Raw genomic sequence first — 16,825 nt, 5'->3', positions numbered from 1 at the left:
TTTTCTTCATTAATCTTCGCCATTTTATGAATATAGAATTATTACCTTTTTCTGTTAAATATATTCTTTTCTCTGGATTTTGTTTTCTTCCTTTGGAATACAATTTATCTCTTCAAAATTCACTAATTTTCACAGCAAAGCTGAAATAAAATGAAAACTTTATTAGTTTTGTGAAAAGCTTTTGATAAAATAATATTTACTTGATTCATTCAAAGAATTTCAAGGAAAACACACATTTCATTAAATATATTAAACAAATTGTTTATTTGACAGTGAAGTTAAACATTTAAACTGTTTTCAATGGAATAATCATTAGAAATAAAACTTGAAGATATAAATACACCATTATCTTTATTGACTGAATATAAGTGATGGTGAAAAGTTTTGTAATAAGAAGGAATATAAATATTTTGTTGAGGTTATTTCTACAGATATTATTGGTTGAAATTATAGCCAGGACTGATTTCCTGCTACAACATTTCATATCGAAATGTCAGACGGAAACAAACAATGAGATCAAAGAGAAAAACATCTGTTGTATGTTCTCATTGTTTATCTCATTGTTTGTTTACATCCGACATCTGGATAGGAAACGTTTTAGCTAAAAATCAGAGCCAACTATAATTTCTATGGAATATCAATAGAATAATGTGAAAAACACAGCGAACAAAGTAGAATGTGGTGTTGACTTCTAAAACGATTTAATATATTTTACAGGAATTTATGGTTGCATAATGAAATACCACGTCCCTACAAATCAGGAATATAAGTATTATTAATAATTATATGCACTGGAAATGATGTGACAGTCATGGTTGGCTTGGTTTACATCATATTTACCTGGATTACCAATAATGCTGGAGATGAAACTGTTCTTAACCTGACAAATGCTGTAAATCTCTCGACATTTCAATATAATCCACACAATTATCATACACAACATTGATTAAATTGGGAAAGCTTATCCAAAGATGGGCTTTCATATAATCACACTGATAGACAGCATGTTGAGAGGATCGTTATTATTTGTTGCTGATTGAGATAATAAAGATTGGTTAATGAATAAGCCCAATTAATGAAAGTTAGGTTCATCTTAATTATCTTTAATTTCAGGAACAATGTTTGGGTAGCAATGAGAAAGATGTGTTTGTATGAAAAAGGGGTTTGGCAGGTGAAGTGTGTTTTGTTTTGTGTTAGGTGAGGAGTTATAACTTGGTGTAGTTTATTATGAAGTATTAGGGGTTTAATGAGGTGGATTAGGAAATATTGGTGGGGTGTTTAATGACATTCTGGTGACCCATCATCATCATCCTTCTTCAGGATGTCAGCTCTTTGAATATACATGGACTAAACAACATATTTTTAGGAAAAGCTGGATAAGGATATGTTGTTGTTATTGCTGTTGTTGTTGACAACAAAGTTTATAAAGAGAAAAGCAGATGATTGCAAATATTTCAATTGTAAAATTAAATTGGAATTAATGTTTATGTTTCAATTGTGCCATTCTACTTGGTTTATTTTGGGGAAGAAAAACCTACAAAACCCCTCATAATAATTAGACTTTAATCTAATTGTGTATGTATTAATATACACATACACATACATATATATGATAGAATGAATGTGTATAATATATACACAAGGATGCACATATGTATATTTATACATCCATACATCTGTATGTATGTATGATGATCATCATATTACCCCCACTTTCCATGCTGGAATGGGTTGGATGGTTCAAAGAATATCTTGTCTGAAGTTACATTTTCTGGTTTTCTTTCTACAACTGGATGCTCTTCCTGACACCAACCACTGCACAATGTGCACTGGGTGCATCTTATGGCACCATCGCTAGAGACAATCACCATGTCCTTGACAAAACTAAAGGTTTCCCTCAATCTCTGGGATTCACATATACCTTGGGATGTGTGAGAGATCTAGGGTAATAAATATATGAAAAGAAGTGGCTGAGTGTTGGGGAGAGACCCAGGTAGGTCCAGTAACATCCCTAGTTTCATTGGAAGAATAGTGAAGAGAAGAGATTTACTGCCAATCTTTGTTACAGCAGTAAGATAGTAGAGTAAAAAGAAGAAGAGAGAGTGATTGAGAGATGAAAGATAGAGGTGGGGGTGATAGAGGCAAAACAGTAGGGACTCAAGGTTCGAGAGTTGACACTCATCAAACTGGTGTTTGGAGGTCTGGGAATATACCTCCAAAGAACCAGTTTGATAAGTGCTAATAAATGAAACTTTCGGATTTTGGGTCACTTTGTTACTTCTGCTAAATATTAATATATATATATATATATATTATCAAAGGGCCTTAGAGTCAACCTAGCTAAAATCAAAGTCCTAATAAGTGGGAAGGCAAGCAAACCACAAATTCCTTCAGGTAGATTGCCCTGCCCGATCTGTAGTAGAGGCATAGGTAAAAACTCTATAAGATGTACTCAGTGTAAGCTATGGACGCATAAGAGGTGCAGTAATATCAAAGGAAGGCTAATGGGGAAGATAGTTTTTGTATGTGGCAGATGCTCGGGTGCAATAAACACTGAAAATACGCAGAAAACAACTTCCGCCACATTCCAGGAAGAAAAACTAGAAGTAGTTGATAGCTTCCATTACCTAGGTGACCAAGTCAGTAGCGGGGGAGGGTGCGCTGAAAGTGTAGCTGCTAGAATAAGAATAGCTTGGGCAAAGTTCAGAGAGCTCTTACCTCTGCTGGTGACAAAGGGCCTCTCACTCAGAGTAAAAGGTAGACTGTATGATGCATGTGTACGAACAGCCATGCTACATGGCAGTGAAACATGGGCTGTGACTGCTGAGGACTTGTGTAAGCTCGCAAGGAATGAAACCAGTATGATCTGATGGATATGTAATGTCAGTGTGCATACTCGACAGAGTGTAAGTACCTTGAGAGAAATATTGGTCCTAAGAAGCAGCAGATGGGGTGTGCAAAAGACGACTGTACTGGTATGGTCATGTCGCAAGGATGGATGAGGATAGCTGTGTGAAAAAGTGCCACACCCTAGCGGTTGAGGGAGACTGTGGAAGAGGTAGACCCAGGAAAATCTGGGATGAAGTGGTGAAGCATGACCTTTAGGCTTCACCAAAGAACTTTAGGCTTCACCAAGGAAATGATTAGTGACCGACACTTTTGGAAATATGCCGTGCGTGAGAAGACTCGGCAAGCCACATGAGACCATAACCTCGTGGCCTATGCCAGGGGTGTAACCAGCCCACTTATGCATCCCTTTCCCTTCTTTGGACACTAAAACTCTGCTTGCAAAGACCTGTTGATGCAAGTGAAATCAAAATCAAATCCGATGACTGGCATCTGTGCTAGTGTGATCATTGACAGAGTGGCTAACCGGCTTCCGTGCCAGTGGCACATAAAAGTCGCCATTCGAGCTTGATAGTTACCAGCATTGCCTTACTGGCACCTGTGCCGGTGGCATGTGTAAAAGATTTGAACAAGGTCGTTACCAGTATCGCGTGACTGGCCCCGTGACGGTGACACATAAAAGCACCCACTACATTCTTGGAGTGGTTGGCGTTAGGAAGGGCATCCAGTTGTAGAAACTCTGCCAGATCAACATTGGAGCCTGGTGCAGCTATCTGGTTCACCAGCCCTCAGTCAAATTGTCCAACCATGGTAGCATGGAAACGATGACGATGATGATATATACATACATACAGATATACATAAATGGACATATGTAAATATATGAATATACTTTCACATACCTGTGTATAAATATTTGTGTCTATGTATGTTTATAGATATGAATCAATGAACGACAAAAGAACAAGAGTTACGTAGACACCTTCATTAGCTTCCAGCTGTTTCTGCTACAGGAAGCAGTGAACTCGAGGTGATGTATTTTCTTCTCTGTATTTTCCCTCTCATAATTTTGTTTTGTTTCTTGCCAGGTTCTTGTGAGTGCCACTCAGTCAAGTCTATGACTACACTCGATGAGGCTCACCAATCTTCAGCTGGTTTCAAGCAAGAGAATATGTCCCCAAGTTCTTCCAACATGAACAGCACAATGGTTGGATATGTTTTCTGGTGGAACACTGCAAACAAACGACTCTGTTTGTTTGACGTGACATTTGTTTATAATTCGCAGCAGATGTCAAGACAAGGAGACATGTGCAGACATATGCACACACACACACACACACACACACACACACACACACACACACACACACACACGCACACACATACATACATTCATACACATACAAGTACAAATGTAGATATGCATACATGAATATACACACACATGTATATACCATAGGATTTATCAGTTCCATGTAGGAAACCCATTCACAAGGCTTGAATCAACCTGGAACATTAGAAGAAGTTCATTCTTTAAGGTGCTGCAAAGTGGGACTGAACCTGAGACCACAAGGTTGTGAAGTGAATTTCTTAACTGTACAGCCATGCCCCCAAATTTTTTTGGTAATATTTTGAAGATAATAATAATCCTTTCTACTATAGCCATAAGGCCTGAAATTTTGGGTGTGGGGGGTTAATTGATTATGTCACCCCCCCAGCCCCTAACTGGTTCTTATTTTATCAATCCCAAAAGGACGAGGGGCAAAATCAACCTTGGTGGAATTTGAACTCAAAATGTAAACTTGGAAGAAATGATGCAAAGTATTTTGTCTGGCATTTTGTAACAATTCTGCTTGTTCATCACATTAATAATAATAATAATAAGAAGAAGAAGAAGAAGAATATCAATAACTATAACAATAACAACATCAATAATAATAATATTAGCAGCAGCAGCAAAAACAACAACAACAACAGCAATGATTTCTTTTATGTTTTTTTTAATATAATAAAAATGATTTCAAGTTTTGGCACAAGGCCAGCAAGTTCAAGGAAGGGTCCAGTCTATTACACTGACCCCAGTACTCAACTAGTACTTAATTTATCGATCCGAAAAGGATGAGAGGCTAAGTCAACCTTGGTGGAATTTGAACTCAGAATGTAAAGATGGACAAAATGCCGCTCAACATTTTGCTTTGCATCCTCACAATTCTGCCAGTACGTCACAGTAATTATAATAATAATAATAATAATAATAATAGTAATAATAATAGTAATAATAATAATAATGATAATAATAATAATAACAATCTCTTACTATAGGCAAAAAGCCTGAAATTTGGGGTGAGGGGACTAGTAAATTACATCGCCTCCAGTGCATAGCTGGAACTTATTGAATCGACCCCAAAAGGATGAAAGGCAAAGTTGACCTTGGTGGAATTTGAAATCAGAATGTAGTGGCAGATGAGTCATAATAATAATAATAATAATAATAATAATGGCTTCAAATTTTAACAGAAGGCCAGCTTGTTCTGGAGAGCAGGTAAATTGATTACATCGACCCCAGAACTCAAAAGGTACTTATTTTGTTGACCCCGAAAGGAACAAGGTTGATGCCGGCAAAATTTGAACTCAGAACATAAAGGCAAATAAATAGCTGCCTAGCATTTTGCCCAGCATGCTAACGATTCTGCCAGCTCACCACCCAAATAATAGTAATAGTAATTAATAATAATAATAATAGTAATTAATAATAATGATAACAACCCTTCCTTTCCTATTTTATATCCTTCATATGACCTTCTCTTCTTTTACTTTCTTCTCTCTCTCTCTCTCTCTTTTTCTCTCATTCCCTCTCTCCTTTTCAATATCAACTTCAACATTTTATTTCGTTTTTACATAAACATGTATATATATAACATGTGGTGTGTGTATATATATAGTGTACGTGTATATATGTATATATATATATTCTTTTATTCTTGTACTTGTTTCAGTCATTTCACTGTGGCCATACTGGAGCACCGCCTTTAGTCAAACAAATTGACCCCAGGACTTATTCTTTGTAAGCCTAGTACTTATTCTATTGGTGTCTTTTGCTGAACTTTTAAGTTAAAGGGATGTAAACACACCAACATCGGTTGTCAAGCAATGTTAGTGGGACAAAAATAAAGACACAATTACGTACCTATTTGATTTCTTAGCTTATATTTCTGTAAAATTGATTTACAAACTTTGAATTTTCCATAAAAAATAAAATCTAAAACGTATATATGTATGTATACAAGTGTGTATCTCTCTCTCTCTCTCTCACTTTATATATATATATATATATATATATATATATATATATATATATATATATATATATTCTTTCCATCATTTAATCATTAGTACTGACTGTTTAATTAAAATATCAACTCCATTTCCTAATTTAGCTGATCCACAAATAGATTCGGTTAAAATATGCACCGGACTTAAAAAGAAATACCGATGCTAATACGATCAGTTACATGCATCAAGGCAATGCTCCAGCATGGTCATGGTTCAATAACTAAAGGAGTAAAACACATCAGCCACACATTACATACATAACTTGAAATCTCTACTTCACCATGACCACCACCATTTAGTCTGTTAACCTATCTCTATAAATGACACACCCTCTCTTCAATTATTATTCATGTCTTTCTCATCCACAAATATACACTTCAAGAAAAATCCATCACTATTCTATTCCTCAACCAAGCTGATAATTCCACAGAAATCTCCAAGAATATTTCTAAATTTACCAAATTATAACATAGACTATTCCTTCAAATACAATATTTAAATGTAATTTATAAAAATATATCAATAATATAATCTTTTTAAATTTAATAGGATGTTTAACTTTTATAATGTCAGAATACAATTTATAAAGTTGAAATATTAAAATTATTTTTATAAAAATTATATTTGAAATGTAACAAATATATTTGTTTAAAATCAATTAAAATTATGGCTTCTGTTGATGAAAGTTAATTCTTATCTTGTCACCCTATAGTCAGACATTCTAGCCATGTCCTCACCAATGTGTTATTATCTAATATGTTTTTAAGGGCATTTTTTGGGGACTTTGTTGTTAGTTTGTAATAGAGTTTATAATAAATGCAGACAATGTGAAATAATTCTCAGAAGCCATCCATCTGATAAATAATTTTGAAGATGGTGAGAAAACATATTTAATGCATTGCACATTAAAATGTTTATGTAGGATAGATGTGCTGAGAGAGAAAATATGTTGTCACCAAATTGTTTAATATTTAAGCAATTCTTCTTGTTTGCTTCAAGATATAAAATAGAAATGAAATCACCAGAACAATTCCATTTATATACAAAGTTTAATATTAAAATCAAAATCAGTTAAAAAAAATATTTCATTGACTGAAAGAAGAAAAAGATCAATTACACAATGTAACAATTTTCAAAAAAAATTTGTTTATTGCATTTTTTTTATTGTTTATCAATCTATTTTTTCTGCTGATTCCAAAACTGAAATTATTTTTTGTGTCTCATCAACAGTTAAAAAACAAATGTCAACTTTCAATGTTATTATATATTTGGTATTGTTATAATGTTCCGCTAACTAATGTATGTCTACTTTTCCCTTTCAGACCAATTACTAAGTTGTGCTACTTTCAGGATGGCTTCTAGAATATGTAAAAATTCTCCAGATACATTTTGCTATGTGTGTGGTTATTATATTGGAAAAAAGCAGGTGTTACATAAGATCGTGAAAGGTGCCAAATTGTGGATAGCGTACAGACTATTTCGGAATGCCCATGGGTGACCAGGACAAACCATGGGCCCCCACATGTGATATGTGGAAGCTGCCAGTCTACTCTAGAATGATGGTTAAGAGGTACAGGAAGGTCAATGCCTTTTGCCATTCCAAGGGTATGGAGAGAGCCAAAGAACCATCACGATGACTGTTACTTTTGTATGATCGATGTGACAAAGTACAGAAAAGTGAAAAGAAGACGAGCTCTTCAGTATCCAGACATACCATCATCTAGAGCACCTGACAGTTTACGAGTACCACTACCACCAGAAAATATTTCATCTGAAGAGTCAACAAGTAGCAGAAGCCAAGAAATGGCGGAAGCTTTCGTACCATGAACAACTTCAGAGCCTCACTTTCCAAATCAGAGTGAGCTAGATGATTTAATCAGGGATCTGGGTCTTACTAAGTCAGGAGTTGAACTTCTTTCAAGGTTGAAGGAATGGAATCTACTGGGGGAAGACTGCAAGACATCTGTGAACTGGAAATCCTCAGTTAAATTCCAGGTTATCTTTGCAATTTCGGCTGGTTATACTCCATATTGCTCCAATCTGGCCATCCCCAAGGAAAAGCTAAGCTAAGAGCATTAGATTCCTTGGAAGAAAGCAAATGTATACGAAAACAAGGACGGAAAAAAAATGGAGAAATGGTACAGAAATACAAATAAGACATTAACAAGAGGTGTCTTTCGACTAAGGACGAATTAAATTAAGCTGGCATGTGTGGAAGTAAAGCCTTACGGCAGGGTCATAAGATTTGACAGGCACAGGGAGGAATATAGATGTTGCACGGATGGTAGTCGAACCAAGAAAGAAAGAGGAGTGAAGGTGAGCATGAAGAGAAGGCCAGGAAATGTGAGAGAGGGGGAATGAACGAAGTAAGTGCGAAGGGGCTGACAGAAAGAAGGAAAGAATAATAGAGTCATACAAAATTTAGATATATATATATATATACATACCTACATACAAGAGATCAAAAGTATACGTACACTGCTTTATTTTATTTTTTTATATTAAAAATACAAAACTGGGACAAGAACGCAAAACATCCAGAAAGGTGATACAAGAAGGGGACAACAAAACAAGGACGGGTCATTGGGAGTTTTCTTTCCTCAGTTGAGTTCCAGATTATCTTTGCAATTTCAGCTGGTTATACTCCAGATTGTTCCAGACATTTGTATTTATGATGTAAATGCTGAGATGTTTGAAAAGAACCCATCCTCGCTGCTTTCTTGCTTTGTTTCTTTCCTTCCTGCTTTTGCTTCTCACATTCTCACCCTCTCTTCTTCTCTCTCACTCCCTCCATTTTTTGCACAGATCTTCGTCCTCCTGCTAAATTCCTCATCACCTACAGGGGCATGAATTTCAGTTCCATCGAATGCTTTCCATTTTCTCAACAGACAAAGGCAGGAACAGCTGAAACTATTTCTTATAAATATTTACCATCAATATTTCAGACATTTTTTAAAAGACTTCAATGTATGCCAGCAGTTGTTTTATGTGTGTGTGTGTATGTTGTTTTAGTGAGGGAAAGAGAGAGAGAGAGAGAGAAAGAAAAAAAGAAAGAAAGGAGACAAAGGAAGAGAGACAAAGAGGGAGAAAGAAAGAGGGAAATAGACAGATAGAGAAGAAAGAAAATCATAGTGATGGTGCCTGGTTTTATTTTCAGTTTTTGGAACTAACAGAGAAATAGAATCTCTCTTATATATATATATGGAGAGAAAATATTTTCCACAGAGAGTTAAGATCAAGAAAAGAACCTTTATATATATATATATATATATATATATATCAGTAATGCAATACAAAGTATCGCCTTCCAGTAAAAAGTAGCCCGTGAGGGAAAAAATACACAAATTAGTAAATAAATGGCACAACTAAGTACCGATATTTACTGGAAATAGCGAATGTCGTAGATTTCGTCTTGGTATATGCTTGGCTGATGAAGGTAAAACAAAATATGGGTGAGAGACATATCTTGTAAAACCTGAAACCTGCAGGTCCCACATTGTCCTTTTCCGGGTGTTTCATCTTTCAGATGTTCTCCCTGGAGGTAAGACGTTTTTTTGCTCTAGTTTGTTGCACACATGCATTTTTGCTAATACATACGCAGTGAAGCTACACATTAGCGTCGTATTTTTACATTTGCTATTTCCAGTAAATATCGGTACTTAGTTGTGCCATTTATTTACTAATTTATATATATATATATATATATATTGATTTGATCTTTAGTTAGCCCTGTTTATCTCTATTATGTTATGACTTTGTATATTTCAGCCTCACGCCTCGTGTTTTTATATATACATATAATTCTATAGTTCATCTTAATATATCGTTGTCTCATGTCTTGTGTTAAATATATATTTAATCCTATAGCTCGCCCCTAATCTTATCGATCAGCCTCACGTCTCGTTAAATATAGAATAAATGTATTTATAATTTATAGCTCCTTATCGCTAAGATAAATATAGTTCACGCATCTCCCATACATAGGCAAAATTATCTCTCTCTCAAATTTAGGTATTTTATACCTACTAATAAGTATTTCTCTCCAAGAAAGGAATGGCGTGCGTACATGGCTGCTAGTTTTCGCGGTGCACCAGCCCTCCCACCCCCACCACCGGTACAGGATATCCTAAATTTTCTCATCCTTGTTGTCTCCCTTGTACACTTCAAAGTCTTATGCCACCCCCACCTCCTTCCATAAAAGGTAGTGGTCATTCATTGCAAGATATGTTAGTGTTGTGTACGCAGTTTGAACTTGAGTTTTATTGTTTGTCTATGAATCCTGCCAAACGCGAGTTTTCTTTTCAGGTCCATGACGCTACTAGGGCCAATAACACCCACACCCACACCCTCAGGGTTGGCACCCTCAACGTTGGCACACTGAAAGGCAGATCTGGCGAGATCATTGAATTGCTTGAACGGAGGTGTGTTGATATATGCTGCATTGAAGAAGTGAGGTGGAGAGGAGGTAGCACATAATGCAAGCTAATTAATTAGTGAGCTAATTAATTAGTGTAACGCAGTGCCCAGAACTTACTCAGTGCCCCAAAACCTAATAATTACGTGAGCAGAATGGTAACAACGTATTACTGGTATTTAATGTTTTTCACTGTCTGGTGAGATGCTGTGTAAAGTTAGTCCAAATAGTATGTCATGGCTGGAATGTCTTGGCTTCTAGATTTGATGGATCAGGGTTGAGTTGGGGCTAAACTGCTATAACTACACTAATACGATCCTCTCCCTCCGACAGGCACCATGACCACCACCACTAGCATGGACTATTAGAGAAAGTAGGTAAACCTCACCCAAATCACATGTGGAACAATAAATTTGTAGCTGGCATTCACTGACTTGATCAACAAGCTTGGGGGAAATGACATGACAGCAACAACAACACCAACAATATCACACACACACACACACACACACACACACACACACACACACACCCACCACACACCATCAAGACCAAAGAAAGAAAATTAAATTCATGATGTATAAAAGGTTAAAGAATGTTAGAGCTGTTAGAAATAGCAGCCAAATCCCCTTCCAATAACACCATTGTATCTTAACATAACTTCATACATATTTATGTATGTGACCAGTGACAGTTGAATTGTACATGAAGGCTAGAGCTGTTAGAAATAGCAGCCAAATGCCCCTCCAACCTACTGAAATTAACTGCAGTTTATAAATTCTATGGCTGTCTTTCAACAAATGAACAACAGGTCCATTTAACTGCAGTACTTCACATGCTAGAAACAACAGCAAGACTTTAGCAAACATGTATATGAAGACAGAGAAAGAGAAGGGGCAATTTTGATGTAATCACCCCAAACAACCCCTCATAACTTTTTCCTTTTTGTGAATTTTTAGAAGAGTTTTGTAAATTTGTTCTAAACACAGGAATTGATACAGTTATGCAAAAGTGAAAAGAAAAGATAGTTTTGTGTTTTTTAAGGGCTATTTAGCTGTTATTTTTAGCATATCGCATGACCACTTGATACCCTCCTTGTTTGTTTCTCACTCTTACGTATTGATGTTTTCACTATCTTTAAATAAATTCATTTAATGGTCTTTTGCTGGGATTTAAGCACAAAGTCCAGACTGTCCATTTTTTAGATTTCAAAATATTAAAACAAGATTTCCTGGAAACTGAAAAAAAACAAAACTGTTATGAGTGATTATATGGGATGCTTCAATCAGAATTCCGACATGGACAAAATATAGAAAGAAGCAGAAAGAAAAATATTTAAATATCTCATGTATCAATGCTTAATGGACACTAGACCTGCAGCAAGAAATAGCAGCCAAGTCTCTCTAAATCACAGACCTGTCTCTCTGTGTGTCTGTCTATCTATTATCAGCTCTTCTTCACAGCATTTTAGGATCAGATACCTTCCTTGCAGCTCTCCTCCGTATAGACATTCAGTCCCAGGGCACCCACAGAGACCACCATTTTCTACCATACACATATATGATTATTCTTTGTCTGTTGGCACAAGGCCTGAAATTCTAGTAGAGGCAGCCAATTGACTCCATCGACCCTGCGTGTGAACGATTCTTCCACCTCACCGGCTTATACACATACACATACTGTAACATCTCACTCTCTCTCTGTCACTCTCTCCTTCTCTATCTTTCTATTCATCTATTAATTATGTAATAATTCTCATTTTACATTTAGCACAAGGACTGCAATTATTGTGGGCACCTAATTGATTACATTGACCCTATTAGTTGATTTGTGCTCAATTCATGACCCTGGAACGATTGGATGCAAAGCAACCCTCACCAGAATTTGAACTCACCATGTGAAACTACGAAATGGCGTGAAGCATTTCCTCTGGCATGTGAGGGATTCTGCCAACACGCTGCCATATGAACACACACACACACATACTATAACTACAATAATATATATCATATATAGTTATATTAATACATATATGCTTCTAGAAATAGCAGTCAAATCTCCTAAAATCACACACCATGCTGTGTTATGTCTGAAGAAATTAACTGCATTGTAGGAAGGCTCATTGGAATTACCAGCCAATTAAAGCTCTAATTACAGTGTAATTTCTAATGCATGTATATATGAGGTCATAGAGGATCTCTATCTGGTAGCTAGATCACTTTTAGTAAATGTTGATTCAACCCCTCCCCTTAAAATTTCTAGCATTCTCCATAAATCAGGAAAAAAAAATCTATTCTTTCTGAGGGCAGGGAGTCGCTTTTTGTATATCTGTGTATATAGTTGTATTGATATTTTCTCTTGTAGAAATAGCAGTCAAATCCCTTTAAATCACACATTATACTGAAATATTAGCATTGTGACTCAGCTTGTTAGAAATAACATCAAAATCTCCCTCTGAAATTAAACATAGGAGATGGAAGAGAGAGAGCAGAATGAGACAGAAAACAGTGAGAGAGGGAGGAGGACATATAATGAAGGATCGCTGGAATAAATACAAGGCTTAACAAAAATATGAGGGGTGTTCATTAAAGATGTTCCCTCACCCACCCACTTCCAGTTATTGCAGGAAACGGAACTTGTACAGGTATAATCATACATGTCTCTCCATGTCACATTGTAAATTGCAGCTTTCCACTCGGATTCGTTTGTCTTTTGCGGCTGCTGAAGTGGACTAAGCTGTTATAATGGAGGCAGTTGAATGCAGATCAGGGATCAGGTTCTTATACTTGGAAGGTCGTACACCAAATGGGACTTTTGATGAGATGAAAGAAGCACTTATGGTGACGATGCACCATCATACAACATAGTCAAGCACTGGCATCACCTATTCAAATGGGGCTGGACATTGGTGGAAACTGTTGGACAACCACATTCTGCCATTGATGATGATGCCATCCATAAAGTGGAAGCTGCCATTTTGGAGGATCACCACAGAACATTATGGCAACTAACCCAAAAAGTGAAGATAAGATAAGGATCTGTGGGAAAAAACTCATTTACAACCATTTGTACATGTTATCAGCACAATGGATTCCCCAGATGCTCACATCTTTTCAAAAGCAGGAATGGGTCAATTGTTCCAAGGCCCTTTTGGCAATGTGTCAAGAAAATGAGGAGGATTTTTTCAGCAGACTTATCACACAGGATGAAGCGTGGGTCCATCACTATGATCCTGAGACTAAAGTCCAGTCAAAACAATGGAAGCATGATAACTCATCACCTCCAAAGAAGGGTCGTGTCCAGCCCTGACCAAGCAAGGTGATGCTCAATCTTTTTGAACCAGCACAGATTAGTGATGATGGATTTTCTGGCAAAGGGCTCCACAATTAATGGGGCACATCATGCTTCTCTGCCACAGAAATTGCAGGATGCCATCAAAGCAGAGAAGCATGGCATGCTGACCAAAGGAGTCTGCTTCCTCAAAGACAACAACTCAGTTCACAAAACACATGTTGCCCAGATGGAAGCACACTCCTGTGGTTATGAAATCCTTACTCTCCTGGCCTCGCACCATCTGACTTCCACCTCTTTCCAACCATGAAATCTTTTTTGAAGGCGAAGAAATTTTCAGATGACAAACTTATTTCTGAGGTAAAGCCTTGACTCTAGATGCAGCCTACCAACTTCTACAGATGAGGGATACACGACTGCATAAAAGAGACAGGAGAAGTGTGACACCACTTCTGGAGGACAATTGAAGGTTCCTATGGGACAACCTGTTGCGGGCTACTGACCAGATCTGTGGCTGATGCAAAGGCCCACTTGATCAAAGGTGGCATGGTGGTGGAACAATGTAGTTGGCAAGGTCATTAGAAAAAAGAAACAGGCATGGAAGGACTGGAAGTGTGGTGGAAGCAGGGAACTGTATCAGATCACCAGAAGGGAAGCTAGGAGACAGGTTTACTTAGCCAGAACGGAAGCAGGTAAGAAAAAAATTTGCCAATGTTCTTTCTTGTGTGGACCAGAGACTCAAAGTGTTTCATATTGCAAGACAGTGTGTGAGAGAGAATTGTGATGTCAAAAGAGAGAAATGTGTCTGCATGGATGATGGGCCACTTGCATTTAATGATGCTGCAAAGAGAGAGACTTGGAGATGCCACTATAAATGGTTCCTCAATGGGAGAAAGTGTGCCAAATGTTGACCTAACATAGGGATCAGCTATTCAAATTGACAGTACCTTGGTAGATAAAGCAATTAAGGGTATGGAAGCAGGGAAAGCTCCTGCCTCATTAGGAATCACTGCTGCGATGCTTAAAATATCTGGTGGTGTAGGCTGTAGTCTAGTCACATGTATAGTCAAGCAGGTGATGCGCAAAGGGGTCATACCCAATGACTGGTGTTGCAGCACCATAATCAATTGCTACAAAGGTAAAGGTGATGCATTAGACAAAACTAATTACAGAGGTATGAAATTGTTGGACCAGGTGAGGAAAGCCACGGAGAGCGACATAGCCCAACTAAATAGGGAGTAAGTTAGTTTAGATGAGATGCAGTTTGGGTTTTTGCCAGGGAGAAGCACTATTGATGCTATATTTCTGGTAAGGCAGCTGCAGGAGAAATACCTAGACAAAGATAGTCTCCATACATGGCATTCATTGACAAGGAGACATATTTTTTTTATTGAACTTAAACATTTGACCCTTTAAATTAACTTTGGTACTCGCAGCTATCAGGTGACATTTTTTTCACTTGGTCATAGTTTTCAGGGGTCCTTATGCCTCTGATCCTCCCTTTCCACTTGTCCATAAGGGTATTCTTGGCCATTGAGGTGGTGGTAGGGTGTCTACCTGTTTTCAGTTGACTGGGCCAGAAACATGGATAATCTTGCGAAAACAAACGCATAAACCTAAAAAATAGGTTGTGCTTTATTGAGTGAAATGACTAAATCTTTTTGAATAGAGAAACATCAGGTGAGTTTTATTTCAAACAATTGTTTTCAGGTTAGGTCACAATGACATCTGTATAAGTAAATGTGTACCCAAGCACATCTGCCCACACACACACTCACTCTTACGTATGTTTTTACTTAGACATAAACACAGGTGACATTGTAGCTGACCTAAATCTCATCTTTTCAAATAAAACTCACCTGATTCTTCTATTCAGCAGGTATTAATCCTTTCATTCAATAATGCACAACAACCGGTTTTTTTTTTCCTTTTTCTCTTTTTTTTTTGCTTATTATTTTGACCTCTTGCAATTTCTATTCATGTGTATGTGTGTGCATATATGTATGCGTGTGTGCAAACACCTGCATGCTAATGTGTGTGTGTAGGGATGTGACACACCCATCAAGACCTGGGCTGACATGAAGACTGCGTGAAAAGAAAGCTGATACACCCTCCACCCTCCACCCCACCGAAGAAAGGAGAAGACTTTGGAAATTGCTTTTAAGTAAGAAACTCAGTCTGTCTGTCTATCTATCTGTCTATATATAATATATATATATATATATATATATATATATATATATATATATATATATATATATGGTGGTGCTCCAGCATGACCACAGCTGCATGACTGAAATGAGTAAATGAAAACAATAAAACAATAGTATATATGTTTACATATATAGACACACACACCACACATTATATATATATATATAACAATTAAGGATAAAATCTTAATAAGGAATCTTAACAAGAAATTATCAGGTAGTTAGCATGAAAAACCTCATAAGAGAAAAAATCCGAAAATAATTTTTTCACTTGAAAATATTTATTTATATTGTATAGAGGGCATTGTTACACATAAATGCCACACACTAGGAGGGACTTTCAAAGTCATTACTACCAAAATTTAACGAATCATACCGAATGCAGCTCTCGAAGCAAGACATTTAAAAAACTGAATTTAGTTCTATATCACCTGTGATTTCGCAATTAATGTATTAAATACGTAAATTGCGAAATGACAGGTGATATAGAACTAAATTCAGTTTTTTAAATGTTTTGCTTCGAGAGCTGCATTCGGTATGATTCGTTAAATTTTGGTAGTAATGACTTATGCCCCTCTTAGCGTGTGGCATTTATGTGTAACAATGCCCTCTATACAATATAAATATATATATATATATATATATATATATATATATATACATTTGAAGTATTGTCCAGGTATATATAAATGAAGAAGACTAATCAAATTTACAAACGTATTTAAAG

The 16,825-nt window shown here is 36.6% G+C and overlaps 4 protein-coding genes across 4 annotated transcripts in view; 2 read left to right on the top strand and 2 right to left on the bottom strand.

The window, feature by feature from the left end:
- The window catches only part of LOC115226337 (zinc finger protein 271-like), a 478,512-nt gene that overhangs the window by 159,267 nt on the left and 302,420 nt on the right, over positions 1-16,825 (top strand). The window lies entirely within an intron of this gene.
- Positions 1-16,825, top strand: part of LOC118768553 (zinc finger protein 239-like) — a 225,563-nt gene that overhangs the window by 114,869 nt on the left and 93,869 nt on the right. The gene's annotated exons all lie outside the window — the stretch shown is intronic.
- The window catches only part of LOC115226522 (gastrula zinc finger protein XlCGF17.1-like), a 371,227-nt gene that overhangs the window by 301,416 nt on the left and 52,986 nt on the right, over positions 1-16,825 (bottom strand). The gene's annotated exons all lie outside the window — the stretch shown is intronic.
- Positions 1-16,825, bottom strand: part of LOC115226591 (zinc finger protein 728-like) — a 73,131-nt gene that overhangs the window by 18,916 nt on the left and 37,390 nt on the right. The window lies entirely within an intron of this gene.

This window comes from Octopus sinensis, linkage group LG30 (assembly GCF_006345805.1).
Source record: "Octopus sinensis linkage group LG30, ASM634580v1, whole genome shotgun sequence".
NCBI lineage: Eukaryota > Metazoa > Mollusca > Cephalopoda > Octopoda > Octopodidae > Octopus > Octopus sinensis.
The sequence above is the reverse complement of the archived record's forward strand: the minus strand, read 5'-3'. Positions and strand labels throughout refer to the sequence as shown.